At 41.9% G+C, this 12,587-nt stretch overlaps 1 pseudogene; it reads right to left on the reverse strand.

The window, feature by feature from the left end:
* Nucleotides 1-9,684: 9,684 nt before the first annotated feature.
* On the reverse strand, nucleotides 9,685-12,380 carry LOC149234966 (E3 ubiquitin-protein ligase WAV3-like; annotated as a pseudogene).
* Between the last annotated feature and the right edge of the window lie 207 nt (nucleotides 12,381-12,587).

A 12,587-nucleotide genomic window follows, 5' to 3' on the forward strand; every position in this document is an offset into this window, starting at 1 on the left:
CCCACTACACCCCACACATGTGGTCCCGCCTACCCAACTACCCTACCCATGCACCCCCCTCTAACTCCCATCCCGCTCCCCACCCAACTCCCCTACCCATGCGCCAGCCCTTGCCACCCTCAACTCACCCACCCATGCACCCCGTTCCCTAACTCTTCCTTCCCTACCCCACAACTCTCCTCCCCATAAGCCCACCCCCTAACTCCCATTCCCCTCCAATCTCAACTCCTCCCCCCCTTCCTTAACACCGGCCCCATGGGCCCCACCCCCTAACTCCTTCCCCCTCTGTTTCCTTCCCCGTGCCCCCTCTCCCTCCACGCCCTTCCCTCATCACTCGCACCCCCACACCCTAACTCCGACCCCCCCTGGGTCGAGCCACCGCCGGTCGGGCGAGGCGGGGGGCTGCGAGGGTGGCCCGGTGCGGGCGGAGGGAGAGGGCGAGGGGAGGGAGGGGTGGGCGGAGGGGGCGGCGGGAGGGAGGGGTGGGCAGAGGGGGCCGGGGGAGGGTGAGGGGGTGGGTGGGGGGCGCGGTGGGGAGGGGTGGGCGGGGGGCGCGCGGGGTGGGGAGGGGTGGGCGCGGTGGGGAGGGGCGACCGCGGGGAGGGGGTGGGGGGTGTAGGGGGTTAGGGGGGTGGGGGTTTAGGGGGATGGGTGTAGGGGTTAGGGTCGGGTGGGGAGGGGTCGGTGGGGGGCGTGCGGGGTGGGGAGGGGTGGGCGCGGTGGGGAGGGGCGGCCGCGGGGAGGGGGTGGGGTGTAGGGGGTTAGGGGGTGGGGGGATGGGGGTAGGGGGTTAGGGGGGGGGGATGGGGGGGATGGGGGTCGGGGGGTTCGGGGGTGTGGGGGGAGGGGGTTAGGGGGGCGAGGGGTTAGGGGGTATGGGGGCCGGGGGGTTGTGGGGGTTAGGGGGGATGGGGCGGGGGGTGTGGGGGGACGGTAGGGGGTAGGGTGAGGGAAGGGGAGGGGGGGCCACGGGGGGGGTGGGGTAGGGTGAGGGAAGTGGTGGGCGGCCGGGGGGGGTGGTGGGGTAGGGGGAGGGACCGGAGGGGGGCGCCGTGGGGGGTGGGAAGGGGAGGGTGGGGGAGGGAAGGGGGGCGGTCGGGGGGGTGGGTAAGGGGGGTGAAGGGGCGCGGGCGGAGGCCGGGGTAGGGGGGGGGGGGCGTGGCCGCGGGGGTGGTGGGGGAAGGGAGGAGGAGGCTGGCAGAAGTGGGGGCAGGGGACGAGAGGCGAGGGGGAGGGGAAGCCGCGGGAGGGGTGGGGGCAGGGGAGGGAGGGGTGGGGGCAGGGGAGGGAAGGGCGCGGGCGGTGGAGGCCGGTGGAGGGGCGAGGGGAGGGAGAAGGGGTCAGGGCGGCCGAGGGGGCCGCGGGGGTGGAGGGGGAAGGGAGGAGGAGGCCGGCGAAGGGGGCAGGGGAGGAGGGGAGAGGGGCGGCCGGGGAGGGGGGGGAGGTATAGAGGGTGGGGTGAGGGGAGCGGTTGAGGGGGTGCGGGGAGTGTGGGGAGGGAAAAGGGAGGAGAGGGGGGCGAGTTGGATTGGAGGGCCGAGAGGTGAGGGGGTTGGGGGTGAGGGTGATGGTAGAGGTGTGGGCGTGGGTAGGGGGTTTTGGGGAGGTGGAGAGTTGGGGCACATGGGTAGGGGGCGCATGGGTAAGGGGGTTGAGGGGAGGGGGCATGTGTAAGGGGCTTGGGGGGTCAGTTGGGTAGAGGGGGGCATATGTATGGGAGTTATGGGGGGTAGAGTGGAGGGCATGGGTAGGGGATAGGTTGGTTGGGTAGGGGGTTGTGGGGGGCACGTGGGTAGGGGCTCGCCCATACTTGCCTAAATGTCCACTTAGCCTCATCATCCCTCACCTGACCTCCCGCTCGCCCATCGACCCGCCTGCCCGTTAGAGGTGGCTGGGCAATTCTGATTATACAAATAAAAAATTTATGGTATATTTTTGTTGTTAATTTAAGTTAATATGTTTTTTTATTTACTAATTTATGTGTTTTTATTTTTTAGGAAAATGGCGTCAAGGAAAATTTCTGTGAATCTTTCTGGACCAAAGACTCTTAAAGGTGCATCTTCAAAAAACATTGGTGAACGAACTCCACCTGAGCTCATGGCTACAAATATTTCAAGTGCCTTAAGTGATAAGAAGATAATCTCAGATTGGAAAAGTTCAAAAGAGGTGAAATTTCCATCAAGAGTCTGGTATGTGAAAGAAAGAGAGAGCACAAATGTGAATATATATCTATACATTGATATACCCCATAATAATGAAAATTTGGAGGTGATGGGAAGAGTCATAGATATGTGTTCGGTACCAAACACTGAAGTTGTTTACGTACTTACAAAAGCTCCCAAGTCACATGAAAGGATTAAATACCGACTATCATATTCATTATATGACACGAGAGAGTTATCTACAAAGTTGTGTAAACAAATCGTAAATTAGATGACACAAACCATCGTAAGTATTGTTATTTGTATTTTTATTTTGCGTTTTGAAAGTGTCTCGCTATATTTTTTTAACTTTGTTTATATTAACATATGATATTTTGTTTGGCAGAATTTTGTTGAAAGTTGTTCAATTAGGTTGGGAGGCATTCATTTCATAGAGCATGATATCATGAAAGTTGTCAGCCATTTTTACTCAGTGTCAGAAGAAGATATGGAAAACATGGAAAATGTAGTAATTGATGATGCTACAAAACTACATCCAAAGAATCATAAAAAAAGGCCTCTGGTGGATAAATCTAGCAAGGGTAAACAAGTTACTTTTGAGGACGATGAAGTTGAAATTGACAATGAAGCATATGTTGCCATTACTGAAGATGACATTGGAACTGAGGAAGGTCGTAAAAGACCAAAAGTAACAATGCCCAAGAATAGATCTCTTGAGAATGTTATGACGAAGAAAAGTAGAGTTGAAGATCTTGAAGTAGTCATTACCAGCAGTCAAGAACCTAGTGAAACTTCAAAAGAAAGTAGAGAAATCATTACACCAGGAGCTGATTTAGATGATGGCATTATCAAAACAAAACAAAATGCCATTTGACAGAATTTGACAAAGAGAAACTTAATTGATGGTGGTCGTACATTTCAGTTAAATGTCAGACAAACCTATAAGGCAAGTGAAGGACAATGCCAATATCAAGTCAGAAAGCCACATCATCTGCATGTTCACAACTTGAAGACATTGATGAGGTACAATCCATATGCTCATGTGGTTAGTTATGTGCTTCTTGTTGATCCACTTCAAGTTCCCAACAAAGAAGCATTTGATAAGTCAAAATGTTTTGAATACAATTATTATGTGCTTGGGGGGAACCATTCTATTGAAGCTCAAAGACAATTGATGGAGGAATATCCTAATAACCCACATTTTGAAACAATGAAATGTATCGTTTATGCTGGTTTAAATGAAACAGAAGCAAAATTAGTGGCATGGGATCATAATTCAGATAATGAATATAGGATGTCTATGACTTTCATCCAAAGGGTTAGATTTATTCATAGTGAATTCCTAGAAAAATGTGGTGGGGATAGGATGAATATTACTACAGATTTCCGAAAGGAATGTTGTATGGAAATAGGCTATCAAATTGAAGAGAAAACCAATTCAAAAGGTGGAAAAGATAGCAGATATAGCGATTTATTCAGAGGTGTTGATAACATTTTTCAATTGGCATTTAGAACTGGAAATATTTGGAAGTTGATTGATGACATTTTTAGCATGTGGGAAGACATTGGCATTAAAAACCAGAGGGTCAAAAAGTCTAAGCCATTGATATGTAGCAACAATAAATCAGCTCCTGAACTGAAGCAACTTCCAGACAATATGACCATCACGCCTTGGAGGGCGATGCAAGGAGTGAAAGATGAAAAAATTGTCAAAACAATATTATCTTGTGTGAGGTCAGGGGAATTATCATTGGAAGAAATGTCTGAAGAATTTCAAAAGTTTACTGAATTATTTTTACTTATTTCCAGGATTATAGTTATCTTTTAAATAAAACATGTTGTTATTGGTAGTATTTGTTATACATATCATTATATTAACGTTTTCTTACTTTATCTATGCAGTCACAAAGTTTACATGAAAATTCAGGAACAAATGGTTAGATTGTTGAATGAAGATAGTTGGGATGATGTTGTATGCAACTATCCAGATTCAAGTTCTACATCAACATTAAAAGCTTTTTATCTTGCATTTAAAAAGGTAACTTGATTTATACATTCATTTTTAATCATCTGTGTACTATTTTTAATTTAAAACTTACACATACATTTGTTTGTTTGGTAAAAGATGAGGAAAGAAGATAATGGAGCACCAGACAGTTTCAAGACTTTTATTGAAAAAATAAAGATTGAAAGACTGAGAAAGCAACGTATTAAGAATGTTGAACTTGATCCAACTCTTAATCATTTCATTTAGAATGGGCTAAACACAATTCAATATCAAGTAATACAAGGCGACTGTGAAGACATTGCTAAACTCGTACCAAAAAGGGATTATGCCCTGGTTATTGCAGATATTCCCCATGGTTTCAATATTCCAAACATTTACTATTATAGTGACCCTTATACTTATCAAGCTTTTAATAAAGTGGTGGCGGGATTCATGGAAGTGATGTCATCACCATTATGGAGATTTGTGACATTTCATTCTGACACACAATTGGCAATGGTATTATCAAGCTTCAAGGGGAAAACAAATTCAAGGATGCAGCTTACATGGTAAGATGTTTAAAGGTATATTTGAATAATGTTGAAAAATTCATTTATGTACAAGTTAATTGAACTTTTACTATTTTATGTTACAGGCAAAAGTCAAATCTTCTTAACAATGAAGATCAACAATTTATAAATGACTGTGAGTTCATTCATATTGATAGTTGGGCAAAAGATGATAGCCATATGTCTATGATTTTTAATCGGGTGGACAGAAAGAGTCATAGCCAAATACTGGCTTATGATGCTGTTGTGAAAAAACTAACATATGAAGACAAAGAAACGAAAGGAGAGATAGTTAACATTTATCAAAAACCACAATTATTGATTAACTATCTTATAGACATATGTTCAAATGAAGGAGATTGGGTACTAGATTTATTTTCTGGCTCAGGTAGGTTTTGCCACATGGAATTGAATTTCAATATGTTCTTTTTTTTAATTAATATGTCATTGTACTAATTTACTTCATTATTTTTTTGTGCTTGATAATTAGGTACAACACTAGCATGCTGCCTTCAAAAAGGAAGAAATTGCATTGCAATTGAGAAAGATCCATTACAATGCAATTTCATTCAGCAAAGAATTAATGCTCTTCAATTTCTTCCAAATGCAATGCAAGAAATTGGGTTGAAGAAAGGGGACTTTAGTGAATCACGTGTGGCAAAAAAGGAAAAGGAACCCCAACCACCATTACATGGAATGTTTGGAAAGACATATATTGGGAGATTTGCAGACATCAAAGACCCATTAGAAGAGGAAATTGCGCAAAAGGAAGCAGAAAATATTGTGGAACATGACAATAATGAAACTCTAGAGGACGAAGAGTTTGGATTATGTGACATTGTTGATTAAATTTAAGTTATACCTGGAAATCAAGCTTTGCAATGTTTTGACTCTGACATTTCATGAAAAGAATAATCAATGAATTAAAGTTGTTATGTGTTCAATATTTGTAATTTGTGATTTTTGCATTGATTTTTAAGTTAATTATTATTTTTTGAAAAAAAAGTTGTTATTATTATTTTTTTGACATGAAATTCATAAAAAAACTATTATTTGACCATTTTTAGTTAATATTTTTGTATAAAAATTGTGATTTTGACATGTTAATTCTAGCAAAAAATTATCAAAACGTTTAGTTTTTTTGTTATATTTACGTTAAAAATGGTTATTTTTATGTCCATTGTTAAAAAATGTTGTTTTTTAGAAACAATTATTTCATGTGGATTGAAAAATTAATTAAGGATGTATAAATATGTAGATTATCTAAAATTCAAACTATCAACTTTCTAATTTAAAAACGCAAAACAATAAAAACCCCACTAAAAAAAAAAAATAAGATAGAGAACAAGAAAATATGAATAAAATGACCACTTCAAAAACTATCAAATTTAGAAAATAATTATTTACATTTCATACACTAGAAAATTTAAAGTCAAAAAATAGGTCTTTTAAAAAAAGGGTGTGATGCAGAATACTCACTTTTTAAAATCAGCATGAAAATCACTACCATTCTAAAACTTAATGCACATGAAAAAAATTAAAGTTCCAAAAACTATGTTCTAAAAAAAACATGTGTGTTCTGCATCACCACTTTTGAAAATCGGGTCATTTTTTTGCTATCTCTACGAAACGGGTAACAGTATCAGTTCCCGTTTCAAAGTTTACATTGTTGATTTTCAAAAGGATATGTAACATGCTCTACCTCATTCCCAAAAAGCAATACTTTCATGTCTTAAGAGGGAACAAATGGAGGCTTAACGCATTGTCACCTCAATTAAGGCTCCCTTCTATTTACGAACTTTAACTAATGGGAGGAGACCTGGTATCTTATGGAGTCACTAATGAAGGACAAGTTAATGAAATGATGTGGAGTGACCCTAATAATCCCTTTCCTGGAAGAGTTAGAAGGATAAGGCTTGGCTTGTTTGCTTTCTAAGAAAGGTACAATGTCTTCTAGGGAAATGAAGGGATGATTTAAGGGTTAGGTTTATGGGATATGACTTGTGAAGGGGTTCCCTAATCCATAAAATCCTTGTTATAATTGGTATCCGGGATGGCTCTTCGAGAATGGTCTTTCAAAAGAGCAGGACCACACAGGGCCAAGTGGACCCAGTCTAGGGTATGAGGAAAGAATGTAGCAACCAATGATATTCTTACCTTAGAAAGGGTGGGGAAAGGATCAAAGAACGCATTTTCACTTGAAGATGTTGTTTTGACCCTATGAGCTTCTAGCCTTGGGGATGTTAGGGAAAGTTTTGATCTTGGAGCTAGGGCTTGGCTTTTCTCCCAACTCCACCATTGGAATAGCTTCAAAATTGGAGGAAAGCTTGAGGAAAGGCCAACGCATGATACCCTAGGAGATCAAGGTTTTTTTTATGGCTAGCTTGTCGGGAAATTGATGCCCTAGGTACCCCAACTTGGCTAGACCTAGAAGGAGGTGAAATAATATGAGTTTTAGTGACCACCCTTGGTAGATCATGGGTAGATCAGTGTCTTAATCTTAGGGAGAATGGATTTTATGATGAATATGAGTGGGATTTCTTGGTTCCACTTCAAGGAGGCCTCAAGATCACTTCACTAGCCTTCTAAGTCAAGAAGAAGAAACCTTGCAACTTTTATACCTCGATGTGCAAGAGGAATGACTTATCAAGGTTGAATTATTTGATAGAATTACCCCTAGGATATTTCACTCATATTACATGGCTCATACATTGAGATATGTTATAATAGAGACAAATTCCACAATTTTAAGCAATGAATGCATGCAGTAATTAGCCCTAGAATAGCTAAAATCCTAGTCCAACATATATGACAAAAGTAAACAAGAATAACATTAAAAAGCATGTATTTACATGTAACAGAGTATATCCAACCATTCGCAATTGACAATAGAGAAGTTCCAAGAGAAGATAGAGCCATATCCATACATCAAAATTCATCCAGAAAGCTCCAATTCATCCTCTAGAAAAAGTGCGAAAATCTCAAGAGAGAGAAGTCATCCCAACCAAAAGTGATGATGAGAAAATGAGCTCATCTCACTTGTATTTATATACAACTTATGAGTTTGATTAGCCTCCTTGGCCTACATAAGCCCCAAAAATAAAATAATGTTCTAAAAATTCAATTTTTGGTGACAAGACCACCAAACTAGCTCATGAATGAAAATGTAAGCCTCTCAAAAGCTCAAATAATAATCTATGCATTTCATAGGGCCCTCTGAGAGGCCTAATGAGGTCCATGGGTGCAAAAATGAATAATAAGACACTCAAAAACAATGGACAAGATGTTGGCCCCTTGTAATAACATGTGGTGCTCCAAATCCTCATGGGTTTCCAAACAAATCGAAAATGCTTGTAGATCACATGCAATGTTTTGCTCCCATGTATGCGATACTTCTACATCTAGGTGTCAATATCAATCAATATGATTGTGGACTATGAATAATAAACATAATACTTCTTGTTTGTAGATCGCATAAAATGTTTAACTCCCATTAAATGTATTCAAATTTTGGAATAACTTTTAAATTTTCTATATGTTATTTCTAAATTTGATTACAAAATATGTAATATGTAATACAATTCAATAATAATTGTAACAAAAAATATGAATACTCAAAATAGTTGAAAGAGTAAAATGAAAAACAAATTCCAACATTGATAAAAATGATATATAAATCTTAAAATATACTTACATTACAAAAAAGTTATATAGTTTAAAACTTAAACTTCTAATCTTTTTAAATAATTTTCCACCCAAATCATTCCACCCATATCATTCAAAACTATATATATATAAAATTATAATTTCTCACTAAACTCAAAACCTTCCCATATAAATTTCCAACGAGAAATCCTTACGAATCATCCCACATCCATCTGATTTCAACCCTGAATTATATAAAAACAAAACTTAAAAAAAAAAATTAAAACCCCTTATTAAACTTTAAAACATTTCTAAATAAATTTCCAACCAAAACATCCTTACTAATGAAATAAATTACCAACCAAAACATCCTTACTAATGAATGGTACAAAAAGGACTTTGAAAAAGTAATTATAACCTCTTCTAAACTTTACACAAAACACATCTCATCAAATTTATTTCTTATTCTTTCACAACTACCAAAAATAAATACCTCAATCTCTTCAAACTTCAAATTTAAACTTTACATTGAGCTATAGAATGAAATCAAATAGCTATATCAACATAAAGTCTATAGGGCATCACTAGTTGCTCTTCAATTCAATGCCAAATATCAAATCTTTAAAGCACTTGGAATACAATAGAAGGAAAAATACCTCTGGACTCTCTTCTTTCAGTATTTGAGCATCCCAAGCAGAACTTGAATGTGAACGCCATGGTAGTAGCATTGAACAAATACAGCGCAAGGATAACCTCGGAGTTGTTAGAAGACGACGAGAATATAGCTTCTACCTGTGATGGTACACAGGCCATAGTCTCCCAATGGCCTATCAATCATTCTCAGAGGAATAACACTACCAATTCAGTTCCAACGACATATCAATCATTGTCAGAGGAATAACACTACCAATTTAGCAACCGAATACATAACAATACCAACAACGGAAGAGATGCTTCAAAACTTAGTGGTTTTATCAATCTTCTAAAGTAATTTGGAAATTGTCTAGGCACACATGCATTTGTTTACACTAATATGAACTTTAAAAGAATGAAAATCATATCAACTTGCACCAACTTCAAAATTTAAATAAAATAATATCCACTTGCCCCAATTGCAAGTTTAAATAAAATCATATCTGGTATCAGTTTCAAGTTTAAATCACTTAGATTCAGATCAGAACAAGAGACTCTCTCTACCATCTTATTATTGCTACAGCCTTAGTTTGAGACCTTAAAAAATTCAAATGATACTGTTAAAGAAACGTCATTACAAGATGACTTAAATTTTACAGGTCAAAATCCACAATTCAAATCGCGGACCCTAGCACATGATTTCGGCGAGATTCTGAGACGTTCACCGAGCACAGATCGAACTCGAACTGGAACTCGCGGTAGAATTAGAAACATGGACCGTTGATGCCGTTGACGAGAGGGTTTGGGAACGCAGAACCATGTTGGCCATGGATGGTGTCTGGTATTCCCTGCTGTAATTCTCAAAATTTTCGCCGCGTGTAGTGGCTCTTTGACGAAAATGAGAGCTCTGAGCAGAAAGCGCAAACGCCCGCCCGGACCGCTCGTAGGTTTCCTTGTTCGTCATTCTTGCTTGAATCTCTGTAATTTCCGCTTCCAGTGCAAGAGAAAGCGAGTGGTCACCAGTTCGAGTCAGTTGCAATTCTATTTTAGCATCCTCGAGAACCTCCTGTGCGTCTGACATTTCGCCGAGATCAGCAAGCGTTTTCGCCTCAGCTATGGCTTGAGCCGCTTTCAGACGGGTCCTTTGCTTCTCCACTTCCAAATTTGGAGCAACTGGATGCCCGTCCGTGTTCTCCGGACGTAAAATTGAAAGAGAATGTGCTCTTGATTTGAAATTTCGCTGGGAAACGGGATCTTTGTAAGAGCAATCGACGGAGATCAAATTCATAGGGATTGAAGCAGAACTCACGGCTGGCACCTTGAGTTCTACAAGTACATCTCTCTCTTCCTCGGCGTAGAGATCACCGAGATTTACCATCCCTAGGCTTCCGTCCTCAGCAACGCAGGTTTCGTAGCTTCCGGCATTGATGCTTTTCAGCTTCGTTCCTGCGCAAGCTCTAATCGTTACACTGATGTCCTGCACAACGACACTGAGCAGGCCGCCGATGCACTGAGCGAAGGAGTGTTGCACGAGGCCTTCGGTCTGAATGAACGAAAAGGTTCCCCCTGTGTCTTCAGAAATGCCGTGCATCGTGGTAGCATCATGGTCAACTCCGAAGCCGAAGGTATGGACGGGAATTCGAAGGTGGCCATGACGCGTGCTTTGTCTGGCCAACCTGCGAGAACTGTTATTGGAATTGGAAGTGTCCTGGCCATCGGAGAGCAACATGATACTCGCCACGGGGTTCCGTTGGCGACGCTCTTCGAGCACCTTCGCGCCTTTTCTCAAACCCTCGGCGATGTGCGTACCGCCCGAGCAGAGCAGCCGCTCGACGACGAGGTTCGCTTCAGCCTGGCCATCCGGAGACATTCGCTTCAAGGGAAAGACTCGCTTGGCCGTCGAAGAGAACACAACGACGGATAACCGGTCCGCTGGGCTCAGATTTGATATTACAAAAGCCATGGCCCGTTTCAAGAGCGACAGCTTCAATCCCGACATGCTTCTGCTAACGTCGAGAACCGTAACAAGATCTATCGGCACACGGCAGCCTGGATCTATAACCATATTTCTCTCACAGTTTTCTTGATTCTGTTTCTTCGAAGCTTCGCTGGCCGACGGAGCCTTCACATGCACCAGTACTGTAAAATTCTCGGAATCTTCAATGGCCGCAACGGCTTCAACCTCGGGAAGCAATGCTATTCTCATTTTCCGTACATTTCCAGAAGCTCCATCGCTTCTTTCTTCTGGATTGACGACGGAACCCTTGAATTCGAATTCTTGATCATCATCGGGTTGTGAGCTTGTTTGCCCTTCATTCTCTCCCGAGCTCAAAATCGAATCCAGAGGCTCGTCGTCGTCGTACACTGCCGGTTCTTGGGTAAGGCTTTGACGATAAAGTCTAAAGCTTGAGATCGAATTGGTCAGGGCACCGGGCGCCGGATTCAATCTTCTCAGATCTTCTGCCGCGGCTCTCAAAGCAGCCTCTTCGTCTATATCAATATTGTCCGGCCTTCGATTCCGTAGGTTTCTATTTACGGGAATCTCCCATGGCACCTCTTTCCATTTTGCTCGGCAAACCGGACAGATCAAGCTCCCGTGACGGACATTGGAGACAATGCACGGAAAATGAAAAGAATGAGAACATTCCGCTGTAAAGATCGCATGTCCGTCGCCGGGCTTTATCGTATCCAAGCAGATTGCACAACAGCCCTACAACATGAGATCATCGACAAAATAAATTATCATTCACGACCACTCATTAATGCCACAGACAAAATATTTGCTTCTAATCCAGGCCACACAAAGTTCATGTGATTTTCTGTTATTGCCACATTTAAGCATATTGCAAGACACAAGATCGAATCCAATGAATAGGAGAAGGACATTAAAAAAAACTAAAGATAGCAATATTTTCACGATTTTCTATCATCGTTGAAAGTCTTTAACAGCATTCAGGTATCAAGATCGAATCTGATAACCGCGAGACTGAACTTTTCAAAAATTTATCTTAGGCCTCATTGTGGCACTGTGAGACAGAAGATCGACTACGATTCCTAATTTACAGAATAATTTATTTTCAAAAAACTTACCTTCGACGCCCGAATCCCGTTCCGAGACAAATTCAGTCGCAGCAACGAGGGTAGCAAGTTCTTCGACACCGTTTCAGGCGACTCATCGCTTTCCCTATTTTGCAACCCCAGAATTTGGGTATCCGACCTCGGGCAATTGACAAGATGACTATTCGATCCGGCGCTTGAAACATGCTTCCCGTGAGAGATTTCGATCCTTGGACCTCCCGAATCCAAATCATCGATTTCAGGAGGGAAAGATGCACAAACGCTAAGGCCGAATGCTTTTCGAGCCTTTCTCCATCCGGTACCCATTTCTGACTAAAATCTCTTTCCAAGTTTTGAACAATTCAAAAGGGCATCGGTGCCTGCTTCTCAATTCAGTGCAGAGATATTATATTTTAACAAAAATATGAAAAAAACCACTAAATTTCCTTACATCCCTTTCTTCCAGTCTCTATACTTCCTCGAATGCGAAGGACACGGGGTGCATATGAAGAAAAACCCCGAATTTCCTTAGAT

The sequence above is a fragment of the Pinus tabuliformis genome, chromosome 8 (genome assembly GCF_031772625.1).
Source record: "Pinus tabuliformis cultivar Carrire ecotype Pingquan chromosome 8, CPIR1, whole genome shotgun sequence".
Taxonomy (NCBI): Eukaryota; Viridiplantae; Streptophyta; class Pinopsida; order Pinales; family Pinaceae; genus Pinus; species Pinus tabuliformis.